This window comes from Callospermophilus lateralis, chromosome 7 (genome assembly GCF_048772815.1).
Source record: "Callospermophilus lateralis isolate mCalLat2 chromosome 7, mCalLat2.hap1, whole genome shotgun sequence".
NCBI classification, from domain to species: domain Eukaryota; kingdom Metazoa; phylum Chordata; class Mammalia; order Rodentia; family Sciuridae; genus Callospermophilus; species Callospermophilus lateralis.
In genome coordinates this window covers 131,751,526-131,768,318 of record NC_135311.1, presented here as the reverse complement: position 1 = coordinate 131,768,318, position 16,793 = coordinate 131,751,526, and the positions used below count along the sequence as shown (strand labels likewise).

The 16,793-nt window shown below is 53.1% G+C and overlaps 1 pseudogene; it reads right to left on the bottom strand.

Moving 5' to 3' along the window:
* Positions 1-11,346: 11,346 nt before the first annotated feature.
* Positions 11,347-11,442, bottom strand: LOC143405303 (U6 spliceosomal RNA; annotated as a pseudogene).
* Between the last annotated feature and the right edge of the window lie 5,351 nt (positions 11,443-16,793).

Below are 16,793 nucleotides of genomic sequence, written 5' to 3'. Positions count from 1 at the left end.
CACCAGCCCGGCGATTTCTGGTGGCCTGGTCAGTCTCAGGTCCTCGGCCGACGTGGTCTTCATCATCTGATCTGTAGAAAGCACTGGAAGGTCCCTTAGATCACAGTTTCCTGGAGAGATCACGGCTCTTCTTGCTTTATCTATTTACTGGGGGCTTCATGAACAGTGCCCAGGAGACGACAGGATTCCAGGAATTTGGGAGTCACGGGCCTAGAAGAGAGGGGGCAGCCGACCTGGAACTTGGGATTAAAACCCCTTTTTTCTTGTTCTTTCTCAACTTCTTTTTACCTATTTCTTATTCTTTCTGTGGGATCTTGATGCAATAAAGAGGACCCTTGTTTGGGTTCCCAGGAAGCATTTAGGTTGACAGGGTTGATGGGGAAGGAGGTCCCAAGGGGGCGGGGAGTGAGAGGAGGAGGGTGAGGGGCTCTGGGGCTCTACACGGCCACATGGTCAGCCCAGCTAGGGGCCAGACAGGGCACCCTGGCCATTGTGAGGGGTGCGCCTGGGCAGGGGGTGGGCAGGAAGCCCCTGGCTCCGTCCTGCCCTGGTTCCCGGAGAGAGCCCTCAGGCCGAGTGAGAGGCGCTGGGGTCAAGGCCAGGCCCGAGGGGTGTGGGCAGAGGGGCCTCAGCACCCTGCAGGGAGGGGGGCCTGGCCAGCCGCAGGGGTCCTCTCAGCTGGAATCTGACCCTCTGACCTGGAGGAGAGGCAGAGCTACAGGGTCATGGCCATTTTCTTTTTCTTTCCAAGTGGTTTCCAGTTCCCGGGGGAGTCGCCACAGACAGCCCCCCACCCCCCCACCCCCAGACGCTTTCTCCGACTATGTCTTTCCGGGAGGGCGATGGCCACAGGGCGCAGCTCACCCCCAAACTCTTCCGTGTTCTCCAGTTTATTTATTCCCTGCAAATAAGGACACCCTCCCGCAGAACCCCAGCATGACACGGAAATCAGGACATCCACGCTGCTCCATGACAACCCGCCCCACGTCTCCACAATGTCCGACATCAGCATGGCCTGCTGTCTCTGTCACTGCGGGTCCGATGGCCTCTTGGGAGCTCTGACTCCTGTGACCCTGACACCTCCGATGACTTCCAGCTGCTTTACAGAGCGCCCCGAGCCTGGGGTTTGGGCGATGATTCCCAGAAATGAGACACGAGTCCCCACGAGGGTGTGGAAGTGTCACCCGATCGGGCCGAGCTCGGCTGGGACCTGTCCGTCACTCCTGACGTGGGTCCTGGGTGCAGGGGGCGGTTCTGCAGGCAACGTCTCCTGGCCCGTCATCCCCTCTGATTGCCCGGCTGGGTTCCTAGGAGACCTCCCCTTCTCCCGGGTGCTGACTGTGTACACCAACAGGGACTCAGGATTCTGCCTCCATCCAGTGGATTACAATCGGCTCTGATAGGATCTATTTTGATGCTCACGTCATTCCAGATCCGGCCGGTGGCAGCCTCTCTGAGCTGGGTCCTGGGTTCTCTGTGACCTTATCTCATCAGACTTTGAGCATGTCTTTATTTTCTAGAGAGGAAAAAAAAAATTGTATTCCTGCTTATCTTGCCCTTCCTCTGTCCCAGCTTTGCAATCAGCCATTTCCCCAAGGAGCCCTGGTTCCTCTTAGTGGAGACTGGTGTTTAGAAGCCCAGATCTGCGTGTTAAGGGTGCTCGTTGCTATGGGGCAGTGGTGCCCCCGCGCCCTCTCAGCGCCACAGACATCTACTTCCATATTTCTTTCCTTCTCTGTCTGTTCACAGTCACCCCCAGGTATCGTGGGGGATAGGTTCCAGGACTCCCCATGGACACCCAAAGCCACCAATGCTCACTTCCCTCAGCTAAAATGGTACGGGGTCTGCGCATAGCCTACACCGCCCCCTAGGAGGGGGGAAGCCACATCAGATGCAGTCAAGATGACGTCTAGCCCCAGCCCGACCCCACAGGGTATTCTGATGCCACTTCTTGTCCCAGCTTGTCATAGGGATGGGGGTGATAGGGGGTGGGGGGGGACCTCTGCACAAGGTGTCCCAGTCAACAAAGGCAAATTTCCCAAGAAGGTGACTTACTATTTGGGCCACTCACAGAAGCAGCAGAGGACCTAGGAGCCGGAGACCTAATCATCAAAAGGATCCCAGGGGACCTGGGTGTGACACCTCTGCTGCCCAGCCACTTTCTTAACAGGGGTGACGGCCAGCGTCTCATTGGGGGGTTCTTCTTCCTGCCGAGGAGGGTGTAAGCCACCTGGAAACTTCAAGTCTCAAATAATTAGTGAAGAACAAAATGCAAAGAGTCAGAAATATATTCACAAAAAGCAGAGCCCCTGGTAGATCTAGGCCACTCGGGCGCTGGCCCTGACAAAGGAGAGATGGCGCGGTGGTTTATTTAAGGGGAACACCAAAGGCAGGGGCAAGGGCTCCAGGGCGGAGTCTTGCTTCCTGGCGTTCTGCAGTGGGCAGGCATCTCGGCAGGTCCCACCCATCTCAGGTGCAGTGTGGGGTCGCCGGCAGAGCTTGAGGGGGAAGTGCACCCGTATCAGGTGGTCAGTCCCTGTGGGCGCCACAGGGAGTTCCCGGTGCCAGAGGTCCCCCTCAGGAGACTTCCATGCCCAGCACCATCCACACAGCCCACGGGCAGCTCTCAACCATTTCCCTTATTTTGAAGAAAACAAAGGTTGACATTCTGGGCAGATGACACCACAGGACAAGAAAGTTTCCCATCAACGTTTTAGGCTTTGAAGGCCAGTGGTCCTGTCCCGATGACCTAACTCTGACCTTCTGGCACTCAAGCAGGCGGGGACAACAGGAAAATGAGTGGCTGCAGCCATGTTCCTGGAAGATTATTCACTACAACTGTCAAAGGGCTGGGTTTGGCCTCTGGGCCACGGTTGGCAGGTCCCTGGAGACTCTCCTGCCAGGTCAGCAACTCGACCACTTGGTGCTGGCCAGTGTGTGAGCACTCCTCGAAGAAGCCCAGTTTGACCTGTTGCAGCCCCTCTCGTGAGTTTTCAAGGCATAAGCTGGGACCCCCCCACCCAGAAGCTCAGACTGATAGCTCAAGTTTTTTGCCCAATTTTGAAACAAACTTTATTAAGTCCAGGGTTTAATCTCTCTATGGAGCCTGAACACATCACTGAAATGTTCAGGAGATGGAAAACGTAACTTGGTGGTTTGCAAAGACGACAACATCCCCAGCAAAGGGATGCTCTTGAATCCCTGCCTCACACCATATAGAACAGATGAACTCATAATGGGTCAAAGAGTTAATTAAGCACAGGAGCTAAAACTATAAAATTCTTATTAGAAAACGTAGCGGTGAATCTTTGCAAAACTTGGATTAAGCAATGGCTGATTGTAGATATGACACCTAGACCGTGAACAACCAAAGAAAACAATACTTAGAGCTTCATCAAAATTAAAAACTGGTGCATCAAGTAAAACTGTGATGTTTAATTTTATGTCCACACGGGTACTCTACAGGATCCAGTTATTTAAGAAAAACACTAGTCTAGATATTACTGTGAGGGTGTTTTGTAGATGTGATTAACATCTACAGTCACTTGATATTAAGTGAGGATTATTTTCAGTGATGTAGGTGGGCCTCCCCCAATCAGTTGAAGGCCTTGACGGCAAGATCTGAGGGTTATGGGAGAAAAACAAAAAATTCTCTCTCAAGACGACTGCATCAATTCTATCTGAGATTCTAGCCTGCTGGCCTGTCATGAAATTCAGACTTGCCAGTTCCCACAGTTGTGTGAGACAGTTCATTAAAACAGGTCTTTTATGTTTTTTAAAATTGTTTCTATTGCTTCTGCTTTTCTGGGGAATCCTGATGGATTCAGACACTACCAAGAAAGTGAAAAGACAATCCACGGGAAGGAATAAATATTTGTAAATCATATACTGATAGGAGTCTACTGTCCAGAATATAAAGAACTCAGAATTCGACAGCAAAAAACAATAATAATGATAATGATAATAACCTAGCTGGAAAATAGGCAAATGGTTTGAATATACGTTTCTGCAAAGAAGACATGCAAATAGCGAATGAGTCCGTGAAGACATGTTAGTCACGAGGGAAATGCAAACCAAAACCATGAGATAACACGGCACCTTCACTTGGATGGCTCTGATTCAGAAAGGGAAAAAAATAAGTCTCGGGATGTGGAGAAATTTAACTCTCATGAAGTGCTAGTGGGAATGTAGTAGCCCCTCAGCACCTAGTTAGAAATTCTCCGGAAAGTGGAGCAGATCTGCCGTGGGACCTGGCAATTCCACAGTAGAGGCGGACACTGGAGGTATTTGACCAAGAGACCGGAAAACACATTCACACAAAAACTGTGTGCAATATCTCCAGCGGCGTTGTTCCCGAGAGTCTATAAGGGTCAACTGACCAGATGTCCATCAACGACAGGTGTGTGAGCAGAACGTGGAGTAGCCACATGGAGGAAGGAAGTACTAATTGAGTCAGCGTTTTGGCTGCTGTGACTAAAAGACCCGACCGGCACAACTGCACCAGGGGAGAAGATTATTCGGGGCTCAAGGTCTCAGAGGTCTTGGTCCGTAGAAGACCAGCTCCTCTCCTGAGGCTCCCCATGAGGCTGAACATCACGGTGGAAGAGTGTGGCAGAGGGAAGCTGCTCACATGACGATCAGGAAGCAGAGACTCCACTACCCAGAAACAAAATACACACCCCGTAGCCACGTCCCCCATGGATGACTTCCCCCAGCCACACCCCACCAGCCTCCAGTTACCTCTGGGCTCGTCCCTTCAGGGATCCATTCGCTGACTATGTGAAGGCCCTGACCCCATTTCTTCTCCTCCAAACCTTCTTGCATTGTCTCACACAGGAGTTCTGGGGGGACACCGCATATCCAAACCACACCCAGTACCGGTCCACAGTACCACACGGACAGACCTGGGGACCACTGGGCTAAACGAAGACAGTCAGGCACCAAGACTTACCCCGGGCGATTCCAGTGCCAACCAATGTCCAGAAGAGGCACGTCCTTAGACACAGAAGGAGGTCAGCGGTGGCCAGGGGTTGGGGACATGGAGGAGAAAGGGAGTGACAGCTCATGGTTTCCTTCAGGGCTGTTGAAAATGTCCTGGCATTAAATTGTGGTGACAGTGCCCCAGTCTGAGACCACACCAAGCCCGTGAATTGTGTACTTTAAACAGCAAATTCCATGAGCTAGGAAGAGCGCGATATTTGGAGACTCGAACGGCAGCCGGACAATATTATCTACCCGCCCCGATATCTGCTCCTAGGATGGGGCGTGGCGTTTGGAACCCGGGAAGCCGTCTTGGGTGGTGATGGGTGTCAGCCAGTCAGAGGGAGCCCAGGCCCCATGATTATGAGCTGCCTGCTGTGGGCTGCCTGCCATAGGCCTCTTGTACATTGGGAAGAAATAAACGTCTTTTTGTTGAAGAAGGGAAAAGGTGACAGGCTTGTTTTGCTCGTGCCTTTCGGCTTCCTCCTGCAACGGCTCGGCTGTTCTTGTCAGTGTCGATGGCGGCGGCTTGAAGCCCTCGGACTGGAGTCTCAGGATCCTTGTTCACTCTCAACTCTGGAAGATGATGGTGGCCATTGGCTGGCAGATAGGACATCTAGCTGTCCATGGGCTTCCTGCCATCCCAGAACTCAAGGGGCATCCTAAACAGGAGACACAGAGGCTCCCCAGGTAGGTGTGACACCTTTTATGACCTCGCCTCAGGGTGGAGGAAGGTGGGGCTGCTGAAGAGATGATCACCATTAGAGAGAAGCCAAGCACTTTGCACCAGCACCTTGGGAAAGATGCCCGACGGCATCTCGGGCATCAGCAAGACCCCAGCCACCGCAGGATCAAAGTGTAGACTCATTTGAAAGGCTGCTTTGAGGGGAAAAAAAAATTAAAATTGTGAAAGGGTAAAAACGCTATGCCATACCAACACTGATCAAAAGAAAATTGGAATGACCCTATTAATGTCAGCCAAAGGAGATTCCAAACCAAAGAACATAATAAAGGGCTCAGTGTACTACAGCATTCTAAGGTTCCCCAGTCTGCATCCCCAAACTTTTCTAAACTCCTCTCACAAACCAGTTCAAAGGCCTCTGAATCACAGAGTCAGGTTAATTACAGCATGGGCCCACTTCTTGGTACCAATTTCTGCTGTGCCCCAAGTGCCTGATGAGAACAACTTGCAGAAGAAAAAGTTTATCTTTGATTCACAGTTTCAGAGGCCTCAGCCCATGGTCAGCCTTCTCCACTTCTTTGGGCCTGAAGTGAGGCAGAACAGCGTGGTGTGGGGTGTGGCGAGGAGGGCTGCTCAGCTCCTGGCAGCCAGAAGAGCAAAGAGAGTTGGTGCTTCTACTTTTTAATGCATGTATTTACATTTAAACTAAGTTTCTTGCAGACGACATTTAATCGGGTCTTGTGCTCTTTTTTATTCAAGATAACAACATCTGACTTTTCTTTTTGGGAGGTACCAGGGATTGAACTCAGGGACACTCGACCACTCAGCCACTCCCCCAGCCCTGTTCTGCATTTTATTTAGAGACAGGGTCTCACTGAGTTGCTTAGCACTTTGCTTTTGCTGAGGCTGGCTTTGAACTCGCGAGCCTCCTGTCTCAGCCTCCAGAGCCACAGGATTACGAGCATATGCACCAAACCAGCCCCAATAACTGACTTTTAATTTGCATCTTTAGGCCATTTGCATTTAATATAATTACCAATGTGGCTGGCTTTAAATATATCATCTTGTTATTTATTTCCCACTGATTTCATCTGGTATTTTTCCTTATATCCTCTTCTTCTTCTTCCTCTTTTTGCATTAATCCCTTTTTATGGTTTTCTTTTACCCCATTATTGACTTGCTAGCTATATATCTGGGTGTGGGGGATCTTTCTTTCTTTTTTGTGGTTGCTCTAGAGTTTATGATACATGTCTTTGATTTGTTACCATCAAGAAATGCTATTCCACTTCATACATTAAGTTCAAACCATAAACACTCTTTTATTCCTCTCTCCCACTTTGTGTATTAAGAAAGCTCATAATTTTACTTCTGTAGATGATTCAAATCATTATTGCTATTTCCTTTAAACAGCCAAATATATATTTTAGAATTATGGAAATAGATTTTTATACATATCCACAGATTTACCATTCCTGGCACTTTTTATTACTTGGTGTCTATCTCTATACGTGTCTGATTTTATCTTCCTGATGCCAAAGAACTTGTTTTACATGTCTCTGGTTCAAGTCTCAGGGTGATTAATTCCCTCGGCTTTAATGCGTCTGAAAAAGATCTGATTTTGCCTTAATGCCTTGAAAAATATTCAGGAATTATAAATTGACTGATTTTTTTTAAGAATTTAGCCTCTAAAGGTGTCGCTTCATTGTCTTGTGAAAACTCGGCTTCTCCTCTCATCTTCCTTCTTTGGTCACGACGTGTCCCCTTCTCCGACTGTTCTGACGTGTTCTCTTGATCATGCTCCTGAGTGACGGTATCACCGTGAGGCAGGGTTTGGGTTCTTTTGTTTCATTCTTCCTGGGAGGTTTATTGAACTTCTTGGATCTGTGGGTTTGTGGTTCTCATCAAATGTGTTTTAGTTCCTAGTGCTTCAGTTTCTCGCCATCTCCTGTCCCCTCCTCCGGAGTCTCCAGTTACACGTATGTCAGACGCTTGATATTGTCCGTCGGTCACTAATGCTGTTTAATTTTTGCCTTGCCTTTGTCTCTGTGCGCTTTGTTTCAATAGTTTCTGTCACTCTATTTTCAGATCCACTGATCGTTCTTTCCTTGGGCATCTAATGCACTTTTCATTTCATGCAGCGTGTCTTCTGTTTTGTTGTTTTGTGTCTGAGCCTTTCCTCACTTGCTTGCCTCCTCTCGGGCAGTGGCCCGAGCTGCCCATCTCCAATGTCTGGAAACCACTGCTTCCGACCCTCGGTCTGACTCTTACTTAAGGTGGGAGGACAATCTGGTCCCCACTTCTCCATTATGGGCCAGAAACAGAATCCAGACACATTCTTACCCCCACGGTGAGCTACTTAAGTTCACAGGTGAAAACCAAAGAATCCCATCAGGCAGAGTAGTGACCACAGACAGACGGCTGCGAGGTGAGCTCGGTTTACCGCACGGCTTTAGGTTGGCCGGGGACATCTCCAAATTTGCACCCCGGGCCGGTCTCTCCATCTCCATGTTGGGAACAATAGACTGGGGGAGACCTGACTCCCACAGGAACTGTCCTTGCATGTCCATCGGATCACGTTCCTGGAAACTGGACCTGCTGCTCCTGCAGCTCCAGGGTGCTGTCCTGGCCTCCATGTGGCCTATAGTAAGTGTCCCTTGAGATCTGATAAACCTGGGGCCCAGCCACACCAATGTCCCCCCAGCTCTCCTGCTGAAAGCCACCAGTCCTGGGTGAGCCGTCTCTCTGCAGGGCTCCTTGACACTACTTTTTACTGCTGCCCAGAAGGAAAACAGCGTGTGTTTCCTTGTCATTAAAACAGGAGGGGAGGGAGGGGGGTCAGACCTCCCGCCAGGGATGCCACAGTCAGACGCTGACCCAGCCCAGGGGGACTTGTCCCTTGCCGTTACCTGGAGTTGAGCCAGGCTTTGATCCTTGCCGAAAACCCAGACAGAAAACGGATCAGAAGTTAAATGTCAACAAGAAGAGACCGGCGTGGACCTCCAGCCTTAAATACGTAGCCCCAGAAAGACAGCACGGCAGGGGCTCAGGAGGGGGACACCTGGGATTCCAGTCTCGGCTTCCCGACTCACCAGCTCTGGGACTTCAGACAAGTTATCTCTGTCCCTGAGCCTCAGAGACGGACCTTGGGCATACGTGGAGGTGACCTTAGCCCTCCTCCCGAGATTGTTGTGAGGGCAAATGAGATAGGTCATCTGAAGAACTTCCCACAGGGCCCGGCATGTGAGCGGACTCCGTGCACCTCTGCTGCTGTGAGGAGTGGCCTGTCCCCACTGGCCACCAGGCTGCAAGTCTCAGCACTAATATACAGGAGAGAGCCCAGGTTTGGGCCGGGCCTGGCCGGGACCTTCTGCCATCCGCCTGACTCAGCACGGCTGGTATAACCTAGCCAGGAAGGGGTTTCTAGTAGCTTCCTGACCACGACCATGTCTCTCTGCCTGGATGGAGGGAGGAGAGCCAATGTGGCCGACCAGCTTCTCAGCCGTTCTTTCTTCTGCAGATGGATTTCACCGGCAGCCCCGGGAGGAACACTGTGTCTGAAGTGACTTCTACAAAGTGTAGCCGCTGGGACACTGGCCAGATTTTCTGGGCCAGAAATGAAAAAGAAATACTTTTCTCTGTTGCAACCAACCTGCCTTCTGGTCCTAGACAGATCATCAGCGGCCCTCCAGGATGCCGCGCTGCCTTGGTTTGAAGGAGTCCTGGCCACAATTCCAAACCTCTGCCTCAGTCTTGTTAGCATGACTGTCTGTGTGGATGAGGACGTATCTCAGGGTGCAGAGATAAGCGTCTCAATGACAGCTGCCCCCCCAGGCTGGTCTGGGCCTATGATGTGCCCCCCCCCCCCATAGCCTGATAAGCAACATGAAGGCAGGTGATGTGGGAGGCTGGTGTTGAAATTCCTGGAAAAAAGCAGAATGTTTGCCATCGGTCTCTCCTTGTGGCCTTGGTCACATTAAAAATAAGGAAGAGCTTGGAAAACTGAAGACAGAAGAGGGTTCACCCTCCCGTGAGCTGGGCCACTTCAGGGTGGTCAAGGCTGCTTTGCAGGGAAGTCATCTCTGCCCTTTCTTGGGGCAGCCGCTCACACGGTGGGACGGGGGCTGCATCCGTCCTGTGACCAAGTCGTGGGCAGGCTTGACGAACACCAGGCTCCCCTGCTCAGAGGGAGGAGGATCGGGGCCTAGGAATGCCGGCCCCCATCTCTGGATGTGTCGGGCAGAGCTTTCCCCTCTGAAGAGGCCACGCGCCTCCCCAAGTTTGTAGAGAACTCAGCAAGCGAGGCCCCCCTTGGATTCACAGGGCCCCACCCCATTCCACCTGAGCTCGGAGCTCGGAGCTCAGCTTAAACCTTGGGTCAGTGAGCTCAGCAGCCAGCGTCCTCAGAGCAGATCACCAGCCTCCTCCCGCCTGTGGCCCAGGCCATGGGGCAGGAGTGGTGCAAGTTCAATTCTGCATGCACAGCCTAAGAGCTCCCAGCTGTGCGCGTGTGTGTGCGTGTGCATGCGTGAGCCTGTGTGTGTACGGGTACATGTGTGAGTGTGCGTGCGTGTGTAGAGGGCAAGAGATGGGGATATAAATAGAACACAGTACCTCACCCTGGAGACCATCCACCAGGTTCCTTTAAGATGTCACTGAGGCTGAGGCCGCCAACAAACTGACCCCAGATTCCTGCCACACTGCTGGTGTCCCTGGAGGGCTTCAAGCCTGGAGGAAAGAGGGCACAGGCTTGGGGGCCAATGGAGATGTCACCCACACCTTCCCACTGTCCTAGGTCACCAGGGTAACCAACCCTCACCCCTGCAGGCCCCGGAAGGTCAGTTCTCATGAAAGGTGTTATCCAGAGAGCCAGGCCCCGCCAAGTGGACATGATTAGCTGTATTTGTGGTCCTTGAGGTTTGGCAAGCGGGGACGGGGTGGGAGGAGAGCTGGGGAGGGGGCTTCCTCTTCTAAAGCCTCAGAACAAAGAGCACAATTTGGACGGCTTCCAGCTTCAACTTTCCAAGTAGCGCCCTAATTAGCGCCTGCTTCGCTGGCGGAAGACAGGGCCCGGCCACCCCTCGGCCCCAGCAGTGGACATTCAGGATGTTGGCAGCCCCAGGTGCCCGCCCTACCGTTGGCACTATTCCAATGCCAGGAGGTACCCCCCACAAAAAAATGTCATTCTCATCACGGGCGTTTAAAATACGGCTTGATGGTATTGTCGGCGTCCCAAATGGCCCAGGGCCCCGTAAGAGTCGTTAGTTCTCAGGTTGATGAGAAAGAAGAGGCAGCAAGCATGTTTTCTAATTTTCCAACAAGCCAAGTTTACTTCCTTAAATTAAAAAAAAAAAAATTTAATGAGCACATACCATTTGTACATATTTATAGGATACGGCAGGATAATTGGATGCATGTAGACGATGCGTAATGACCAAAGCAGGGTAATTGGTCTCTCCATCTCCGCGAACATTGATCATTTGTCTGTGTTGGGAACTTTGGACTCTCCTGGTTATTTTGAAATATATCATAAATCATAGGCTACCGTTCCCCTGCTGGGCTCTGGAACAGAGATCGCCTTCCTCCCATCCACTGTACCCCGGGGCCTGTTATCTAACTGTCCCCGTGTCCCCTCACCCTTCCTGGACTCTGATGATCTCTATTCTACACTTTTCTTCTCCAAAATAAAAAATAAGGAGCATTTCAAGAATCTGCACATCATCCTCGTGGCGGGGCCGGGCTAATCTCTGTATCGTTCCAGTTTTAGGGCATGTGACAAAGCCAGCTCCCAAGTTTACTTCCATACGATCTCAAGCAAGTGGGTCGACCTTGGACTACCCGTGGTTTCCCCAACTGTGACAGAGGGGTGACAGTCACAACCTGAAAGGCTGTTGTGAAAATCAATGCCAAGGACATCGTTTGGTAAATGTTCAAGACATGGTGCGCGGTGATGGTGACGATGACAATGGTGATGGTGACAATGATGGCAACGGTAATACTGCTGCTGCTCCTGGTGACGATGTGGGAGACGCTGGTGATGACAGTCATTGGCCCTCCATGGTCTGGTTTCCCAGGTGGGGGGACTCAACAGCGTAATACAAAGAGGAACTGCTGGTGGCTGAGCTCATGCACGGTCCTCTGCGCACGGCGAGGCACAATGATGACGATGACCATACGTAGAGCAGAGCTCATCGTTTCCAAAGGGCTTGTGCGTGGGCCGTGTCACCTGCTCTGTTCCGTGGCTCTGTCAGCAGGCTATGATGACCTTCCATTTACAGAGGAAAACACCTGGGGCCCCGGAGCTTCAGAGCCTGTGAAGGTCACCCCAGTGGTAAGTAAGTAGCCAAACTGACCCCTGAGTCCCCAAATCTGACGTCTTCCCTGAGGCACAAACCCTCAGGGTCAGGGCACTGACCAGCTGGTTCCAGAACCTGGAGTTCATAACAGGGGACCTCGGGGGCTGGAGACCCGAGACAGAAGTGGGGTGGCCTCGGTGGCCAATGGCACCTCCCACCCAGGGCACCAGCCCTCAGGAGAGGCAGGAAGGGGCGCAGACACAGGATGCCGAGGAAGGAGGTGGCGTCCGCAGGGTGTTCTTCACAGAAGAGAGAAACGCTTCCTGGCCGTCTCGGGTGTCTCCCGCAGCGGGCTTCCTGTCACCCGTCCTGGGCTGAAGGTCAGCTGGCACGTCCTCTCCCCAGACAGTCATCAGCAAAGCCATCAGGCGTGGCGTGAGCCGGCACTTCCCACGCGAGAATCGATGTGTGTGCACCTGTGGGGGGACCATCCTGGGGATGGCGGCCAGCGCACCCCACACCGCTGTCTCGAAGGCTGACGGGTCCCTCTCTCAGCTCTGACGACCAGGTCGGTGGCCGTGGAGGAATGGATGCGGGACTCCGTCTGGAAGGCAGAAAACGCCATGGCTTCCCATCCCACAGCTCGGGCCCCTCCCAGGCCTCTCTCTCCAGCCCAGAACGGAAAGGGGCGGCGGGGACAGGGCGCCAGCTTCCTCCCGGGCTGTCAGGGCGCGGACTTGGCATGGCCCCCTGTGCTGGCGCGCACTCCTGGTGCCTTGGTCTCCAAAGCTCCTCTCCACGGGCCAGGTCCCTGGGAGCATCGCTCAAAGCTCAATCGGGAAGAGGAGGAGGTGCCCGCTGTGGACCAGGGCTCCGAGACTCGGGCCTGCGGTCTCTGCTGGGCACACGGAGCTGTGGATGCCTCCTCCGGGCCACCCGAGTCCAGAGCCTCGTGGCTTCCCTCCGGGTCCCTGAGCAGAGCGACTTTTGCCATCTCCTCTCATCAAGCCAGACCCAGACCTCCCGACCCGAGTTCCCGCGAGGGAAGCCTCCGTGGTCCACCAAACAAACGTGCAGTCCTGGACGGTGACCCCACCCTGGGCTGCGACCCCTTCCCTCACACATCTGCCCTCCAGGCTCCTCCATGTGACCTTGTCCCCAGGGGAGAGTTGGGAGTCCTTACATGGCTGCCCAGGGTTCCCAAGAGCACAAAGCACAAGGTCCCGGTCTCCATTTCCGCTGCATCCTGTTGGCTACGGTGAGTCGTGAGTCCTGCGTGGCCCCAGCCAACACGGATGCAATTACACGAGGTCGGGAACACAGGGAAGGGGTCATGGCGCCCTCTTTGAAGACCACCCATGAGCCAAGCAAGTGTAAGAGCTCCCAGCTGCTCGAGTTAGCGCACCGAATCCCGATACCGTGGAGAGTTTCCCCTTCAATTAACTCGGGATTAATTAGAAATGTGATATGAAACCATGCTTCTCCCTGCCTGGTCTAACACCCTCGGGGCCCATGCCCCCACTTCCTCATTTTCTGACAATGTCAATTAGCAGAATATTCTTGGTGCCTACGATGCCCGAATCTGTCTTCCATCACCACGTGCTGGGATGGTCCAGAGGAAGCACCGTTTCCCCTTGCCAGGGGGTCATTCCAAGACGTCCCAACAAGACAGGATTCACGGGTGGGGAGACTCAGGAAACCAGGGATTGTCAGTAAAAGTGGCCAAAAAATAGTTTCGGCTCAGGGCCCCTCTCTTAAGGCACCGCCAGGATCTCTAAGAAACTTACTGGGGTGAGAACCCAGCCTTATTGGGGTTCAGCAATCTCGGGGTTACGAAGCAGCGTGTCTGCAGTTTTGCTTCCTGCGGCTCACCCAGGTGCGAAGTCATGTTCGAGGCAGCCACAGATGTTCTTATAAAGCTGGGGTCCTAATGCGAAGCCCCAAGGTCATGGTTGTGTGCTTAGAAGTGGCTGATGTGCCCCACGAGGCCTGTCCTCCCCATTTCTGCTTGAACAGGTCAGCACAGCAGTCCGCTGGCCCGCCACCATGTGCCCTTAATGGACAAGTGACTCGAGGCCCTTCCCTTCCTGCCCACGGGATCCCGGTCGCCTTCAGGTCCAATCAGATCAAGTAACCGACCCCAGAGGTCCGTTTCCCTGAGGTCTGGCGTCTGCACCTGGGAGGATTCCGTGGCGGATATCGGAAACCCCTCTCGCACCAATTGAGGCGGAGGGGAGCTTTCCTCAGGCCTTCGGAGCCTTCCGAGTGTCGCGAGGACAGGAGCAGCGGGCGCCGCGCTGAGTCCAAGGGGGGACCTCCCGTCTCCAGCATCCCCCGTCTCCCCTCCACGGTTGCCAAGGAAACCAGGGAGTCGGGAAGCCGCATCACCACACCGTCTCTTCCCAGCCCGTGCCAGCGGGACGGGGCCTGTGCCCTGCCTCTGTCTGTCTGTCTGTCTCTCTCCCTCTCTTTAAAGCGTTTCCAAGTCCAAGTCTTGCACAGCAGACTCTGACGGGCGGAACCCAAACCACCTCTGAAAACCCTTCTGCCAGGAAGTCTGGGAAGCCAGCCTTGTTCTTGCAGCCTCCCGGGGTGCATGAGCCAGCTGTTGTCACCGTGACAAAAAAATACCCGACAAAACGACTCAAAGGAGGACCAGCGTGTTGGGGCGGGGTTTGGGAGGGTTCAGTTCCAGAGTCGGCCGGAGACAGGCAGGATGCCCGAGGTGGCAGGGCTGGAGGGGGAAAGCCGCTCCTCTCAGGGCGTCAGGGAGGAGAGAGGGAACAGGAAGGGGCTGGGGACGTGATTCAGCCCCCAGGGCTCACTGCCAGTGACCTGCTTCCTCCAGCCATGACCCCCGGCCTACAGCTCCCCCACCCCCAGCGTCCGCTCAGTTATCAGTGGATTGAGGAGGTCAGAGCCTCACAATCCAGTCACGTCCCCCAAGTCCCACCTCTGAACACCGCTGCGGTGGGGACCAGGCTGCGTCCTTCTTCCCCTGCAAACAGCTTGCCCAGGAAGGCTCCCTGGCATGGATGTGAGCCAGCAGGTCAGCGTCGCCCGCGCGGCTGGTCTCTTCAGACCTGAACGATTCTTCTCTTGAAAGCCTCGCTCAGAAACCCGCTTTCGACTCATCGAAGGGGCTTTTATCTGTATCTCATTTGGCTCCACCAAGGACCTGTGAAGGGTCCGCTGGGGACGGGCCTGCTCTTGAGAATAGCCGAGATGGCCAACAGCTGGTCGCCGGGAGCTCACAGCCTAGAACGGGGGACACGTCGGTAGGAAATAATCCCCCCAGGGGCCCGGGAATCACAGACTAGGTCCCCCGCTCGGTGCTACGGGGGGATGGCACTTGGAAAGGGAAGCCTGGAGGACGGAGGTCACGTCACTGGCCCTTGAAGGGGGTGTGGCCCCTGCTCTCTTCCTCTCTCCCTTCCCGGTATCAGGAGGTGAGCGTTCCCACCTCCACGGGCCACACCACGACGTACAGCCTTTGAGCCAAAATACAACCTTCCTCCTTTTAAGGTGTTTATCGCAGGCATTGGATCCCGTACAGAGGACCATCGGGCAGCCCTGGAGTCTTGCAGCGGGGAGGTCGGCTCCACATCTCGGGGGGCAGGACGTGCTACATGTTCTTTCTCTATCCATCAGACTTAAACGTCACCAGGCTTCTCTCCTGCTGGACAGGCAGGGGTACAGTCTTCACCGTTACCGGGACCTCCCTGATTATCCTCAGGGGTCCCAGGATGGTAACACCCCAGAACACCGGGGCAAGTGACCAGCGATGGCCTCCCGTCCACGCCCACACCATCCTCAAAGTCAGGTGGCTGCACTGTTTCTGCCGAACCTGGGCACGGTGGCCTTGAAGGAGCAAGGAAGCCCCATGTTCCACGCGGGCAGACGACAGGCCTCCCACGCTGCTGGGGTGGCCACAAGAGCCTGGGGTCGGGCCCTCAGCATGTGAGGCTCCAGTGGCCCCTGCTGTTCCCAGCCTCGAGGGAAGTTCTCCAGGCGTCCCTCTACTTGGTCACCTCCTCCCTCTTCTCTGTCCCCTTTCCCTCGATAATGTACCCATAATGGACATCCTTCTAACACCTAACTTGTTTTTTGAGGTCAGAATAACCCTGCTGTCAAAACTGGACAAGAACAATAAAAGATCGGGCATTTTAAATGAATCTCCCATTTACGACCCAACATGCAGACGTTCTAAAGATACTATCAAGTTGAATGCGGCGATATATTTAAAATGACCATTTTTATCGTGACTGAGTGCATTTTACCCCGGGAATCGAAAGGCAATACTGACTTCATCAAGGATGTACGAGGTGCCAGGCGCTATTCTAAATTCTTTTCTCACTTAGAATCCGTGAAGATAGACTCTGAGATTCCCCGTTTGGAAATGCACAGGAGTCAGGTGACTTGTCCTAGGAACTCCGCTAGGCACTTCAATATTAGAAAATCCATTAAGTCATTTATCACAGAAACCGCTTAAGCAAAAACAATCATTTTCTCATCCCAATAGATGCAAAAAAAAATCATTTGAAAAAGAAAATCCAAAAGTCATTCATGACTCGAAAGAAAAAAAATTGTTCTGATTTTCAATAAACCACTCCTCCATAGAGCAATGAGGGCCCTGGCAAAAACTATCAAAATCAGCTCTTTCTGAATTCTGTAGATTAACTGAGAGCTAGTTACAATCTGAAGATCGTTTATTCAAGGAAAACAGCTGAATCTTGGCAAGATCAGCGACCCTCGTAGCACTTTAATTTTCCCTGTTTTCATTCTTTTCTCTCTGGCTCTGTGCTATCTTTGAAGACCAACAGGCTCACTACACAGGA